Below are 15,493 nucleotides of genomic sequence, written 5' to 3' on the forward strand. Positions count from 1 at the left end.
CCTTGAATTATTGGATCTATCCTCTGGTATTTCCGGATAACTTCATTGTGGTACCAGAGGTCCCTTTTTAAAAAAAAAAAAAGAATTTTTTTTTTTAAAGTTTATTTTTGAGAGAGAGAGAGCACGAGTAGGGAAGGGGCAGAGAGAGAGGGAGACAGAATCTGAAGCAGGCTCCAGGCTCTGAGCTGTCAGCACAGAGCCTGATGCTGGGCTTGAACTCAGGAACTGTGAGATCATGACCTGAGCTGAAGTCAGACGCTCAAGCTATTTAGCCACCCAGGCACCGCCCCCCCCCCCAATTTTTTTAAGCGTATTTATTTATTTTGAGAGAGAGAGAAAGCACAAGCGGGGGAGGGGCCCAGAAATCCTTTAAAGCATCCAGAGTCATTTGTCCGACTACCAAGATAAACTTACTAAGTTCACCTGTATTTGAAGTGAATCATTTAACCTCTTAGTGCTTCTTCTGTGTTTAACTGACAAAATAAGTATGTTTAATAGATTATTCCTCTTACTTTATTTGTGGAATAATTTCATTGTCAACAATATGGGAAGTAGAAAGTGAAACTTTGGAATTCATGATAACTTCTTATTTAACTGCCTCAGTTTCCCCAGGGTGATCAGGGCAAATATAAAATCAGAGAAGCCACAGATAAAGTGGTTGAGAGACCCCAGATTGAAATAGGCACATGATTATAATCATTTTTTACTCGGCTGCTGCATACTCAGTAAGCCAATTCTGTTTTTACTTCAGATTATACCATCAACCTCATTAATGCTGGTGTCACTCACAGTGATTCCCAGGATTCTCTTTACCTTTTCTTTTTATTTTTTTTTATAATTTTTTTAAACATTTATTTATTATTGAGAGACAGAGAGACACAGAATGGGAGCAGGGGAGGGGCAGAGAAAGGGGGAGACACAGAATCCCAAGCAGGCTCCAGGCTCTGAGCTGTCAGCACAGGGCCCAACACGGGGCTCAAACTCATGAGCTGTGAGATCACGACCTGAGCTGAAGTCGGTCGCCTAACCAACTGACCCACCTAGACACCCTTCTCTTTACCTTTTCATTCTCCATATTCTGTCTTTGCATGATCTTGACCTTATATTTTCATGGCTGCAAGTGCCCTGACGAGTCTCAACTTTAAAGCTGCCCCTCATGTTTTTTTTTCCCTCGAGCCCCAGCCCCATACATCTGACCCGGTGTTTGCATGTGAGTGTCCCACACACGTTCCAGGTTAGCTTGGTCAGTGGTGTCACTCGTGCTGGAAACTTGAGAACTTCCTGACTCTTAACTGACTCTGTGCATCTCCACGGCCTCCACCTTAAGTCAGCTTCCCTCGTTTGTCCCCTAAGTTGCCGAGGTGGTTGGTTCACCGGTCTTACTTCAGTCTGTGACTGTTGTCAGTGTTCTTTCAGACACAGTTGTGCCTGTCCCCTTTGGGAGATTGTTTGGTGCACTTGTTGCTTGGAGGATAAAATCTAAAACTTCTTAGCAGGGTCCTTCGTGGTGTGACTTAACTCCCTTTGTAGTTTTTCAGTCTCATCTCTTTGTTGCCGGGATCCTCATTCATTTTTTTTCTTCTCTTTTTAAAATTAGGTGATTTTTACATGTAGTAAAATTGATCATTTTTAGCATGCAGGTCTGTGAATTTTGACAGGTGTGGATAGTCGTGTACCCACCACCACAGTCAATATACAAGTGGCCTTTGAATGACACAGGTTTGGCCCGCATGGGTGTACTTTATGCGCGGACATTTTTTATAACTGCAGTATAGTACTGTAAATATACTTTCTCTTAACGATTTTTTTTTTTAAGTTTATTTGAGAGAGAAAGCATGAGCGGGGGAGGGGCAGAAGGAAAAGAGAGATTCCCAAGCAGGCTGCGCACCACCAGTGCGGAGCCCGATGCACGGCTCAAACTCTCAAACCGTGAGATCGTGACCTGAGCTAAAGTCAGACATTTTACCAACTGAGCCACCCAGGCTCCCTCTTATGATTTTCTTTTTCTTCCCTCTTAGGATTTTCTTAATAACATTTTCTTTCCTCTAGTGTACTTTATTGTAAGAATACAGCGTATCAGGGGCGCCTGGGTGGCGCAGTCGGTTAAGCATCCGACTTCAGCCAGGTCACGATCTCGCGGTCCGTGAGTTCGAGCACCGCGTCAGGCTCTGGGCTGATGGCTCAGAGCCTGGAGCCTGTTTCGGATTCTGTGTCTCCCTCTCTCTCTGCCCCTCCCCCGTTCATGCTCTGTCTCTCTCTGTCCCAAAAATAAATAAACGTTGAAAAAAAAAATTAAAAAAAAAAAAAAAAAAGAATACAGCGTATCATACATATACAACATACAAAATATGTGTTAACCGTTTATGTAATTGGTAAGGCTTTCAGGCTACAGCAGGCCGTTCATAGTTAAGTTTTGGACATGTCAAAAGTTACACAGGATTTTCAACTGTGTGGCGGCAGGGGGGGGTGGAGGGGGTGGGAGGTTGGTGTTCCAAGGCCACCATAGTTCAAGGATCAGTGATAAAACCATTCCTCCCCCCCACCCCGATTCCTTCCTACCCCTTTGTAGACAATTTTTCCCCATCTCCAGTCCCCCGGCAACCACTGATTGATCTTCTGTCTCTCTCGTTTTGCTTTTTCTAGAATGGCCTATAAATGGAATCATCGAATGTAGCCTTCTAATTCTGGCATCTTTCACTTAGTATGGTGCATTTGAGATTCATCCCTGTTGTTGCATATACTGGTAGAGCAGTCCTTTTATTGCTGATTGTATGGTTGAGCCAACCACAGTTTGCTTATCCACTTCTCAGTTGAAGGACATCTGGGTTGTTGCCATTTTTGGCAATTAGGAACATAGCCGCTGTCAACATTTATGTATAGGTTTTTGTGCAAACTTGAGTTTTCATTTCAGTTGGGTAAATATGTAGGAGTGAGATTGCCGGACTGTGTGTTAGGTGCACTTTTAACTTTATGAGAAACTGCCGAGTCGGTTTTGCAAGGCGGCTGTACTAGTTGGTGTTCCCAGCGGCAGTGTATGAGAGTTCCTGGTGCCTTGCGCCCTCAGGAGCACTTGGTATTGTCAGGTTTGTTTTTTTTATTTCAAATTTGTAGCCGTTGTAATAGGTATCTGGTAGTTTCTTGTTGTGGTTTTGATTGGCACTTCCTTAATGACTAATGTTGTTAAAGGATCTTGTGTTCTTATCTGACCCCCCCTTTAACAAACTCCAAAATTACTTGATTTTGATTTTCATCATCTGCCAACCACTGTGGAAGTGGTTAAGAAACGACTTACAAACAACACTTAAAAGTCCTGAATGACAGTGAAACTGAGTGGAAAGTTTCATAGGGCAGTTTTCATTTTGTCATTCACGCCAGTTAAATTCAAGGTCCTTCTACCTCATCTCTTTTCTGAGCACTGTAAGCTGTACCTGGGGCATCCAGTTAATCTCCATTTCCACCTAATGCAAGCTTAGGCGTGGAGAAATTAGCCCCAGAAAGTAGAAAGTAGGATACGAAACAGAGTGGAGTCAATGTGAAATGACCCCAAAGAGGGATGGAACAAACTGTTTGTTTTTTTTTAATGTTTATTTACTTTTGAGAGACAGAGGGAGTGTGAGTGGGGGAGGGCCAAAGAGAGGGGGGACAGAGGATCCGCAGTGGGCTCCACGCTGTCAGCACAGAGCCCTACGTGGGGCTTGAACTCATGAACCGTGAGATCATGACCTGACCCAAAGTCCGGACACTTAACTGACTGGGCCACCCAGGTGCCCGACAAGGACCTGTTTTTAATCAGAATCAGCATCTGTGAAAAATGCATTGGGTAGACAGCAGTGTAGTACCACAGTTTGCTGTGCATGTGGCCAAATATTTCTAGTTCTGTCTGCAGACTCTTCCTTTCTTTTTTTTTTTTCATGATTTTTTTTTTTTTTTTAATGTTTGCTTAATTTTGAGAGAGAGAGACAGAGCATGAGCAGGGGAGGGGCAGAGAGGGAGACAGAATTCGAAGCAACTCCAGGCCCTGAGCTGTCAGCACAGAGCCTGACGCGGGGCTCAAACTCAGGAACTATGAGATCGTGATCTCAGCTTAAGCCAGACACTTAACCCACTGAGCCACCCAGGGGCCCCTCTTTCCTTCCTTCTTACATTCACCTTCTCTTGTCTCTTTACTATTTGCCCGGCTTAACTAATTACTCTTCAACCCTAGTTTAAAGATTCCTTTTTCGTGGTACTTTCTCCTCCCCCAAATAGGATTATGCCTTTAATAATCTTCATTTACCTTTTGGTCGGACTGTAATTATATCTCTCCTGTTTCACTTCCTACCAGTGGTATATAAACTGCAGGATCAAGGGTAAGGGACTATTTGATATTTTATGTTTCTGTCACTCTAGCACTAGTAACTAATTTATAGCCAGCATTCGTATGAATGAATGAGAAACAGTACTTACCTCCTCTTCTTGGACAGATCTGTCGTGTCTTTGGGCAGATCTTAGTTATCTTTCTGGTGCACTTTTTGAACAAAATTCTAGGTCTGGCTCTATGTTTTTGGCAGGGAAGCATGATTCCTTTATGAAGGAAAGCAAGTTGTATTGCTAACTGGGCAAGTAATGTCTTTCTGGAGATGTATTTAACTGTATCAAGAGAACTAAAAATTCCTAAAATCCCAGCATCTTTGTAAAGATGGACCAGAAAGAGCAGCTGTTATTTTTCATTTGCAGCGACATGTGCTCATCTGAGAGTTTATTATATTTGGAATTTAAGTTTCTTTTAAACTGTGTGTTTATCCAGGATCAGAGCAGGCAAATAAATACTTAGACCCAAGACCTTGTCTTCAGATAAATTGATAAATGCAGCATGTTTTCTCATGACATAGCATGAGTTGAGTATGAATTACCTCTTAATTTATATGTGATATGCATCATTTCTGGGTCTGCCTTGGAAAATTAGGAATATGACCGTGATAATTGTTACTTGTACTTTATTGCCTAAGGAATAAGGCTTGAAGGAAGCCTTTTATTGAGTGAAAGAAATAATATATTTTGTTTTTTGCCTTAGATTTTCATTTAAACATTTTGTGTGTGTCCAGGAAAATAAGGTTATTTATTGGGACACAAGAGCCTAAGTTTTGTAGTTAATTTAAAAATAAATTTTGAAAAAAAAATAAAAATAAATTTTGAATACATTTTGTAACAAAAGATTAAATCACCTGTCACCTGCATAGCTTTTTTTAGGAGTTATAGAACTTTAATATATTTAAATAAACTTTAAACATATTTAAGGCTATATATTTACTTTGTGGTCTTGTTAATGATTGTTGACTCTCGAGATGAATTTCTCAAAGCTGTGTCTCATGAATGTACATTCAGTGCAGGAATTTCATTCAAGTTTTAGATTATCCATACTAATACAGGCAGTGAGCATCCAGTCAGTTTTAAATGTGAGAAGTGATCCATTTTTTGAGTATTTGTAGAATTATAATTTATTATGAGTCGTATTTTTAGCTTTTCAAATGAAATATTGATGCCATTCTGCCAGTGGTTCAAGAGAAGCCAGCAGGTAATCCAGTCTCTGTTCTGTTCCTAAATTCTTCTGCTGATAAGAAAGTGCAGTCCTTAGAGTGTTCCTTCTATGCTCGCTGACTTTCTGGATTATTTCTTGGGAGTGAGGAAAAGAAATAAGTCCTCTCTTCCCATTTAGTTTTAAACGGCTTTAAAAAGTCTTTCCTTCTGTTTTCGATGGGTGATAAGCAGCAAATGGAAACACAGGTGGAAAAAGTGAACAAAGGCATCAAGTGACATATTTATTAACTTAGCAAATATATATTGACCACGTGTGACATGTGATGTGTCAGGCATTGTCAGCGGCTGAATATAAAAATGAAATTATTTTATTCATCCCTGTCTTGTCCATAGTTTCTAGAGGACGCTGAGTGAACTAAATGTGGGTCCTTGCCCTCAAAGAATAGTAAATTCATTGGAGAGTACAGTGGGGCAGGGGAAGCGGCAGACATATACAGATCACTCTAAATTAAGATACACTACTCACTTGAAGAGCAAGAGAGTATATGGGAGAACTGAGGAGAGAGTGATTAATTCTAGCTCAAGGAGACAGATTTGTAAAGAAGGTAGTGTGGATAGGCTTTACAAAATGAGTAAGAATTGAAGACGCTCTTTTGGGGAAAAATACTCCCGACTGTGATAGTGGCGGGACTAGTTTCATGGGACGAGTGGAACCGTATGGTATCTTTGGCCAAGGTATGTGGCTCCGTATTGCTGGAGACTTAAGGGATTATAGGGAAGAGTTCCCAGAAGTGAAAATGGCAATAGAGAGCACTGCTCTAGAGAGCACTGAGGACAGTTCTCACGTGGAAGGTAGTAGGGAGCCTGGAGTCTTTTTAGTAGGGCAGTGATAGCGATACTGTTTCGAAAGGCAGTGCTAACTGGGTGGGGTACGTTGGATATGGTGTGCGGTGGCAGCGTGAAAGGTGGCTACGGTTGGAGTTCGGTTATGAGGCTGGTGCCTTGGGATGGATTATGTTAGCGCTTTAAAAAAACAATGGAGGGGGGCGCCTGGGTGGCTCAGATAGCTGAGCATCCCATTTCAGCTCAGGTCTTGATCTCATGGTTCGTGAGTTTGAGCCCTGTATCAGGCTTGCTGCTATCAGGGCACAGCCCGCTTTGGATCCTCTGTCCCCTGCCCGCCCCCCCACCCCCAATCTCTCCCACGCACCCGCTCGCGATCTCTCTCAAAAATAAACATGGAAAAAAATAGAGGGACAGGTGGTGGTTTAATTTTTGGCGTACTTATGTGCTAGGAACCTGGGGTTTATAAAGACGAACGGGGTCCCTGCCCTCCAGAGGTTCGCAGGTAAGAAGGGACACGGACAGGTCAGTGAGTTGTTAAATATAGTATAAAATATATGTAGTAATGGAGGAAGTGACCAACTCTATCAGAGGATAGGGTGGGGAGCCACTATAGAAAGCTTGTTTATAGTTATGGAAGAGGAAGGTTAAATCTAAGTCTCTCACTGTCCCTTAGCCCTCATTTACCCTCTTTAGACTAATTGCCTGGAGATTCCCCCCACCCCCCACCCAAGTCTATGAGCAGAGCTTTTAAAGACATAGCTATTTTATGGGGGGCTCGGGTGGCTTAGTCGGTTGAACGTCTGACTTCGGCTCAGGTCATGATCTCACAGTTCCTGAGTTTGAGCCCCACTCAGGTTCTCTGTTGTCCGCACAGAGCCTCCTTCAGATCCTCTGTCCGCCTCTCTCTTTGCCCCTCCCCACTCACTCTCTTTCTCTCTTAAAAATAAATAATATTAAAAAAAAAAAAGATGAATAGCTGTTTTAGAAACTGATAAGTGACTTTTGCCAACAAGTACAGTGTACTTTGGGATCGGACAGACGGAGATTCGAACGTTGGGTCTGCGCATGTACTTTTGGATGAACTCTGTTGCCTCATCTGTAAAATGGAAATAAGAGTGCCAGCCTCAGAGGATTAGTAATTCGTTGAAAACACTTACTAGAGTGCCTGGTGCCCATGCTTGATGCTGCTGTCGCTGGTGGAGAAAGAGCAGCCCCAGGTTTTGTGGGAGGATTGTGTGCAGAGGTGACCTCACATGGACTTCCAGTGCTTATGTGCGTGGCCCTTGGTCATTTAGGTGCTAGTTTTAAGCAAGGGAATGATAGCGCTTGGCTTTGCATTTTACGGAGGTTACTCTGATGGTGATACAGAGAGGAGATCTGAGACTGATATGGACGGGACCATTTGGGCTATTGTGATTTTAAATCGAGGGCTTAATCTGTCCTGGAGTTGGTGAGAACCTAGACAGATGTGGTTAGCTATTAGGACACGGAAAAAACAAAAACAACCTTAACTGAGAGAAGGAGGTGGCAAGGGTGGGTTTTGAGAGAGAGAGAGAGAGAGAGAGTTGAGGACACCTTCCAGGTTTCTGGTGACTAAACAAAATAAATACCGGAGGGAAGCTGAGCTTTCAGGTTGCAGATTGGAGCAGCGTCTGAACTGCTGTGGGCCAGCCAGATGACTAACGGTAAAGCGGTGGGTTTTTCCGAGGGAGAGCAGAGCTACGGGTGGATTCTGGAGTCCTCAGAATGTACGTTGTTAAAGCCGTAGGGATCGATGTGATCACCCACGTACGTGGCGTAAAGAAAGGCTGGCGATGGACACTTGAAACGCCACGTTTCTTGGATATATGTATGTACATACATATATATATCTCCTATATATACGGGAGGAAAGAAATCGACTTGAAGAGTCTAGGAAGGAATGGTCAGAGAGAAGGGAGATGGGAGACCGTATTGTGTCAGAAGCCAAGAAAGTCCGTAAAAAGGAGAACTGAAGTGTCCACTGGCTTGAAACAGTTTCCTTGAAGTCAGGACAGAGGCGGGCGCAGTAGGTCAGAGCTCCAAGTTCCGGAGGTGGGGAACGGAAACCACGGAGCCTGCAGACTCCAGGGCTGTGTCGCTGTCGTGGGAAACCATCCTGTCTCCATTCAGCAAAGTAATACGCAGCTAATTGAAACATTCAGAGAGCACAGAAGAAAAATGAGGAAGAAAATTATAATCTTGTATAGTTGCTATTAACAATCCAACTTGTTTTCTTCTAGTTTTTTTTAGATAATACGCTCTCATATTTTAAATATGATTATTCTCTACTTACAGATTTTTGCGTCCTGTTTTATTGGCTTACTTATTTGTATTTATTATTACATATTTTTTACACAGTGACAAGCATTTTCCTATAAGATTAAAAGCCCTGAACATCTTTTTTCTCTTTCCTTTACTTTTTGGCTGCATCGTAGTTTGTCATATCTATATTAAGGCACATCTGTACTGTTCTCTTGTTATTTTAGTGAACTCCTTTGACTATTAAATAATTTTTAAGCATGAAATCTATCTCTGTTTCCTAGGGAAAGATTTCTTGAAGTAGAATTATTGGACCAAAGGAAAACATACACACATTTTTGAGACTTGTGATACAGTAGCCAAATGACTCTCCAGGAAGAGGAGTCCAGCTCCCTTTTAGGCGGGAGAGACTTAGTTATAGAAATCAGCTGATGAGGAGGAGTCCCTGCTGAGTCCAAAGAAGGATCGAGGGAATGAATTCCTTTGCTAAGTGGATGGAGTTGGGGGTTTTAAATAAATTAGGAACATGGGATGGAATTTGAAATTGATTGGAACGTATATATCTCTGCTTTGGGAAGCCTTTCTTGACAGCGTTTCTTCCTCCCCACTAGGTTAGGCTCCTGTTGCCTGTTCTCATGGCACTTTGTGCTGCCCCTTCCTAGCATTTTGTCGTGTTTATAATTGTTTTTTTAAGGTCTGTCTTCCCTGTGAGAGTGTCTGCTCCATGACAGCACAGACTTTTTGTCTATGTGTTGTCCCCCCACATACTTATCAGTAAACACTCACTGATCAGAGAAGTAAACGTATTGAGGAACTTTTGAGATTTAAAACCAGGAATTTGTGGGGCGCCTGGGTTGCTCTGTTGGTTAAGCATCTGACTTTGGCTCATTTCACAGTTCTGTGGGTTCCAGCCCTGCGTTGGGCTCTGTGCTGACAGCTCAGAGCCTAGAGCCTGCTTTGAATTCTGTATCTCCCTCTCTCTGTGCCTCCCCTGCTTGTGTGCGCTCTCACTCTCACTCTCTCTCTCTCTCTCTCTCACTCTCTCTCTCTCACAAATAAACATTAAAAAATAATAATAAAACCAGGAATTTGTTGTGACAGCAGTTTACATACTTACTACCATTTTCCTCTGTGTTCTTAGCTGATTAGGGAGGAAAGTTGAATTGCATGATTGATGCAGGTTGGGAAATGATTAGGCAAATTGAAAGAATAGTTGCAGGAGATTGTGGTTACTGGTGAGGGAATAATTAAACGGCCAGTTTTAGGGGTACCTGACTGGCTCAGTTGGAGCATGTGACTCTTGATCTCAGAGTTGAGAGTTCAGGCCCCACGTTGGGCATGCAGCCTACCTAAACTAAACTAAACTAAACTAAACTAAAATAAGCCAGTTTTAGTTCATGCTGGGTGGTGAAGAAATGAAATGAGTAAGGAACTGATAAACTCCAACAAAATTAAAGAGATGTATAGATTGCTGTCTATAGTGAGGTTTAAGAAAAAATTTGGTAGGATTTCTGAGCTGGAATTGCTAAAGAGGCAGGTTGGATGTAGCAGTGAAGAACAACTTCCATGAAGAGAAAGCAGAAGGGATTTGGAGTCCGTTCTGCTCACTCCTGTATTCTCCACAAAATCGGTGCTGGAGGAGTATGTTGACCAAGTGGAGGTAGATAGGGATGTCTTTTCTTCCATATCCCCCCAGCTCTGCCTTGTGCAGAGGGTAGGTATGTATTTAGAATGGATGGAGTGATTTTACCTGCCTTGTGAAAGGATCAGAGATTTTGGGAGCTGTGTTTGTGGTGGGGAGGACAGTGTTGTTTAACAAAGGACCTGGGGAATATGGGAAAAGTGACCTAGAGATACAGCACCATTGTGTTTCTCAAATTATTCGTTTTGGTTTTTTTTTTTAATTTTTTAAAGATTTATATATTTTAGAGAGAGAGACAGAATGCAAGCAGGGGAGGGGCAGAGAGAGAGGGAGACACAGAATCCGAAGCAGGCTGCAGGTCCTGAGTTGTTAGCACAGAGCCTGATGCGGGGCTTGAACCCATGAACCATGAGATCATGACCTGAGCCGAAGTTAGACGCTTAACCGACTAAGTCACCCAGGGGCCCTATCTCAAATTATTCTTGAGTTACTATCTTCAGTGTAATGAATCTCAAATCGTCCTTACCCCCTACTCCCATCAGTTATTTTATACCCAGCAAATGCATATGGATTTTTTCAAGAGTCTTTTTTCTTTTTTTTTGAGGTGTATAAGGTAACACATTCTTAATGTAAAAGAAGTCAGGCAAATTCTGTGAAGTAGAAAACAGCATAACTATTTTAAAAAGGATCTGCAGTCCCACCACCCATACATACTAAAGTGCAGTTGACATTTTGTGGTGTTCTCCAGGACTTTTTGTCTCTATTCAAACAAATTTTAACATTACTCTAAAAAAAAGACTTAGGATGTATTTGAATAATGAAATACATTATTCTTGTGTGTACCACTACTTACATTTTCACATTAGGATGAGTTTAATGAAAAATTTAGAGAGAAAACCTCTCTCTAAGAATGTCTTGAAAATACCCATAATCTTTCAATATAACTGTAAGGTTGCATAGCTTTGTCATAATGAAGATCTTACTTGAGGTCGTACTTCACTTTTTCAGAACGAGAAAAGCGGTTTGTAACCAGTTTGTTTATGGTGACCTCAGATAGCGTGCTTGCTGTTCACTGACGGCTAGAATCATTTAGGTGAAATTAAACGAATTTCAAAATAAGGAGAAAGTGGTCTGTTGGTCCTAGACCTTTTGCCTCTTTGTGGCTGACCTGGCGCTTCGGATGGGTTGTTGAGGAGGAGCGGTCGAAGTGTTTGAAGTGATTACAGAGCAGTCCTTGTTCTCGGATGGAAGCCTGGGCTGGTTAAAAGTTGAGCTTCATCCCAGTCTTTCTCTCTTGGTGATTCAGACAGCACGCGTTCTGAGCGTTTTCCTCCCCAACGTTTTCAGACACACGCAAGAGTTCAGGGAATACTCGTGTACACAGCACCTAGATTTTAGGGTTGGGACTGATGCGTTTCTTTATCACAGGTCTGTCTAGCCATCATCAGTCTGTCTTATTTAGTGCATTTCAAAGTAAATTGCAGTTTTCAGATCAGTTTTACTTGCATTTTCTAATTTTATACTTGTATCTCTTTTTTCTTAATCTGAAAATCTTTGCTTCCTACGTTACTGACATTTTTTTCATTTGTTTCATACTACAACATAGCTATATATTTCTTTTTAATTTTTTTTAATGTTTATTTTTGAGAGAGAGTGCGCACGGGTGAGGAGCAGAGGGAGAGGGATACACAGAATCTGAAGCAGGCTCCAGGATCTGAGTGAACAGAACAGAGCAGAGCCGGACATGGGGCTCAAACTCACGAACCGTGAGATCATGACCTGAGCTGAAGTGGGACACTTAACCAACTGAACCACCCAGGCGCCCCCATAGCTATTTATTTCTAAATTAAAATACCAGTATCATTACTAAAAAGAATATTACTCTATGATGTGTTTTTAGTTGTTTGTTTTTTAGAATATATCCTACTAGGGATAGATATTCAAAATACTGCGCTCTAAAGTCCCTTGAAGTAACTCTTTTCTTTGTGTTACTACAACTAACTTGACATTATTAGTTTCATTTATTTAAGTTTTTTAGGTTTTTAGGGGTTTCTTTCTTTTTGTTTTCTGTAATTATGTAAAACATTTAGACATTTGCATTGTTCCAAAATTAAAACTGTACAAGAAGGTACATCACAGAAGTTTCATTTTAATGGGTCATCTTCCCCATGCCTGCAAGTAATCATTTTTATTAGTTCTTGGTTTACCTTTCCATTATTTCTTTTGAAAATACATTTGACCCTTGAACAGTACAGGGCACTAGGGCTGCTAACTCTCCATGCAGTTGCAAATACATAATTTTGGGGTTTTTTGTTTGTTTTTTACCTGATCAAAAGTTATTTTTCGCCTGGAATGTTTGATACATTTGGAGATGACATCTTTTTTTTTTTTCTTTTCTTGGATGTATACTTGACTCCTGTTATGTGCCCCCCACAAGCCTAGCTACCATCTTTCACCCAGCAATGCTATTGCAACATTGACTCTATTCCCTATTTCTTACCTTTCATCCTGGTGACTTATGTAACTGGAAGGCTGTATCTCCCAATCTTCTTCACTCATTTTACCCATCCCTCTGCCCCTCTGCCCTCTGGCACCCATCAGTTTTTTCCTCTGTATTTATGGGTTTGTTTCTGCTTTTTGTTTGTGTGTTCATTTCCTTTTTTTTGTCTGTTTTGTTTTTTAGATTCTACATATAAATGAAAGGGTATTTGTCTTATTTCACTTAGCACAATACCTGCTAGGTTCACCCATGTTGCCAAACGGCAAGGTCTCATTTTTTTTTTTTAAATGGCTGAGTAATATTCCACTGTTGTATCCATTCTGTGTGTGTGTGTCATATTTTCTTTGCCCGTTCATCTGCCAGCGGACATTTAGGTTGCTTCGGTATCTTGGTCCATGTAAATAATGCTGCAGTTAACATACAGGTGCATGCATCTATTTGAATTAGTGTTTTTGTTTTCTTTGGTAAATATCCATCCATAACTGGGATTATTGGATCACATGGTATTTCTGTTTTTAATTTTTTGAGGAACCTCCATACTGTTTTCCACAATGTCTGTACCAATTTGCATTCCCACCAACAGTGTATGAGGGTTCCATTTTATCTGCATCCTCACCAGTACCTGTTATGTCTTTTTGGTTTTAGCCATTAGGACAGGTGTAAAATGATATCTTATTGTGGTTTTGGTGTGCGTTTCCCTGATGATGAGTGTTGTTGAGCGTCTTTTCTTGTGTCTGTTGGGACATCTGTAGGTCTTCTTTGGAAAAATGGCTCTCTCATGTTTAGGTCCTCTGCCCAGTTTTTAATTGGATTGTTACCCCCACCCCCACCGGTGAGTTGTATAAGTTCCTTATATATATTTTTTGAATATTAATCTCTTATCAGATACATTATTTACAGATATCTTCTCCCACTCAGTAGATTGCCCTTTGGTTCTGTTGGTGGTTTTCTTTACTATGCAAAAGCCTTTAAGTTTAGTGTAGTCCCAACAGTTTAATTTTGCTTTTGTTTCCCTTGTCTGAGGAGACCTGTCTAGAAAATGTTGCTAAGGCCAATGTCAGAGATTTTTGCCTCTGTTTTCTTCTAGGAGTGTTAAGGTTTCAGGTCTTGCATTTAGGTCTTAACCCATTTTGAATTTATTTTACTTTTTGGTATTAGAAAGTGGTCCACTTTCATTCTTTTGCATGTAGGTGTCCAGTTTTCCCAGCACCATTTAATGGAGAAACTATTTTTCCCCATCGTATATTCTTGCCTCCTTTGTCATAGATTAATTGACAATATAAACATGAGTTTGTTTCTGAACCCTGTATTCTGTTTCATTATCTTGTGTCTGTTTTTGTGCCACCATACTGTTTTGATTACTATCTTTTGTAGTATGTCTTGAAATCTGGGATTACGATACCTCTAGCTTTGTCCTTCTTTCTCAACATTGCTTTGACTTTTTAGGGTCTTTTGTAGTTCCATACACATTTTAGTACTCTTCACTTGTGTGAAACTGCTGTTGGTATTTTGATAGAGATTACATTGAATCTACAGATTGCTTTGGGTAGTATGGACATTTTAACAATATTAGTTCTTTGAATCCATGAGCATGAGCTGTCTTTCCGTTTGTTTGTATCATCTTTCTTTCATCAGTGTTTTAGAGTTTTCAAGAGTATAGGTCTTTCACTTCTTTGGTTAAGTTTATTCCTAGATATTTTTTGATACACTTGTAATTTGAATTTTCTTATTTCTCTGTTACTTTTTTATTAGTGTCTAGAGACAACTGATTGCTGTGTGTTAATTTTGTATCCTTCAACTTTACTCAATTCTTAGAGTTTTTAGGGTTTTTCTATGTATTAGTGTCATGTCATCTGCAAACAGTGACAGTATAACTTCTTTCTTGCTAATTTGGATGCCTTTTATTTTTTATTTTTTTGTGTGTGATTGCTTTGACTAGGTCTTCCAGGACTGTGTTGAATAAGCGTGGCTACACCGGACATCTTTGTCTTGTTCTTGATCTTACAGAAAAGTACTCAGTTTTTCACCATTGAAAATGATGTTAGCTCTGAGTTTTTCGTATATGGTCTTTATTATGTTGGTATATCCTCTCTCTAAACTCACTTTGTTGACAGTTCTTACCATAAACACGTTGAATTATGTCAGGTACTTTTTCTGCTTTTATTGAGAGGATCATATGATTTGCGTCCTTTCTCTTGTTAATGTCGTGTGTCATGTTGGCTTGTGTATATTGAGCCATCTTTGTTGCGTCCCTGGAATGAATCCCACTTGATCATGGTGAATGATCCCTTTAATGTATTGCTAAATGTGGCTTGCTGATACTTTGTTGAGGAAATTTGCATCTGTGTTCATCGGGAATATTGGCCTGTAGTTTTCTTTTTTTGGTAGTATCTTTGTCTGGTCTTTGGTATCAGAGTAATGCTGGCCGTGTAGAATGTATTTGGAAACTTTCCTTCCTCTTCTAGGTTTTGGAATAGTTTGAGGAAAATAGGCACCAATTCTTTAAATGTTTTGTAGAATTCACCTATGAATCCATCTGGTCTTGGACTTTGGTTTGCCGAGGGTTTTTTGATTACTGATTTAATTTTGTTACCAGTAACTACTCTGTTCAGATTTTCTGTTTCTTCCTGATTCAGTTTTGGAAGATGGTATGTTTCTAGGAATTGATTGATTTTTTTATAGGTTGTCCAGTTTGTTGGCATATTGTT

The 15,493-nt window shown here is 40.6% G+C and overlaps 1 protein-coding gene across 1 annotated transcript in view; it reads left to right on the forward strand.

Moving 5' to 3' along the window:
• RANBP9 (RAN binding protein 9) overlaps positions 1–15,493 on the forward strand; it is a 91,971-nt gene that overhangs the window by 16,312 nt on the left and 60,166 nt on the right. The gene's annotated exons all lie outside the window — the stretch shown is intronic.

The sequence above is a fragment of the Leopardus geoffroyi genome, chromosome B2 (genome assembly GCF_018350155.1).
Source record: "Leopardus geoffroyi isolate Oge1 chromosome B2, O.geoffroyi_Oge1_pat1.0, whole genome shotgun sequence".
Classification (NCBI taxonomy): domain Eukaryota; kingdom Metazoa; phylum Chordata; class Mammalia; order Carnivora; family Felidae; genus Leopardus; species Leopardus geoffroyi.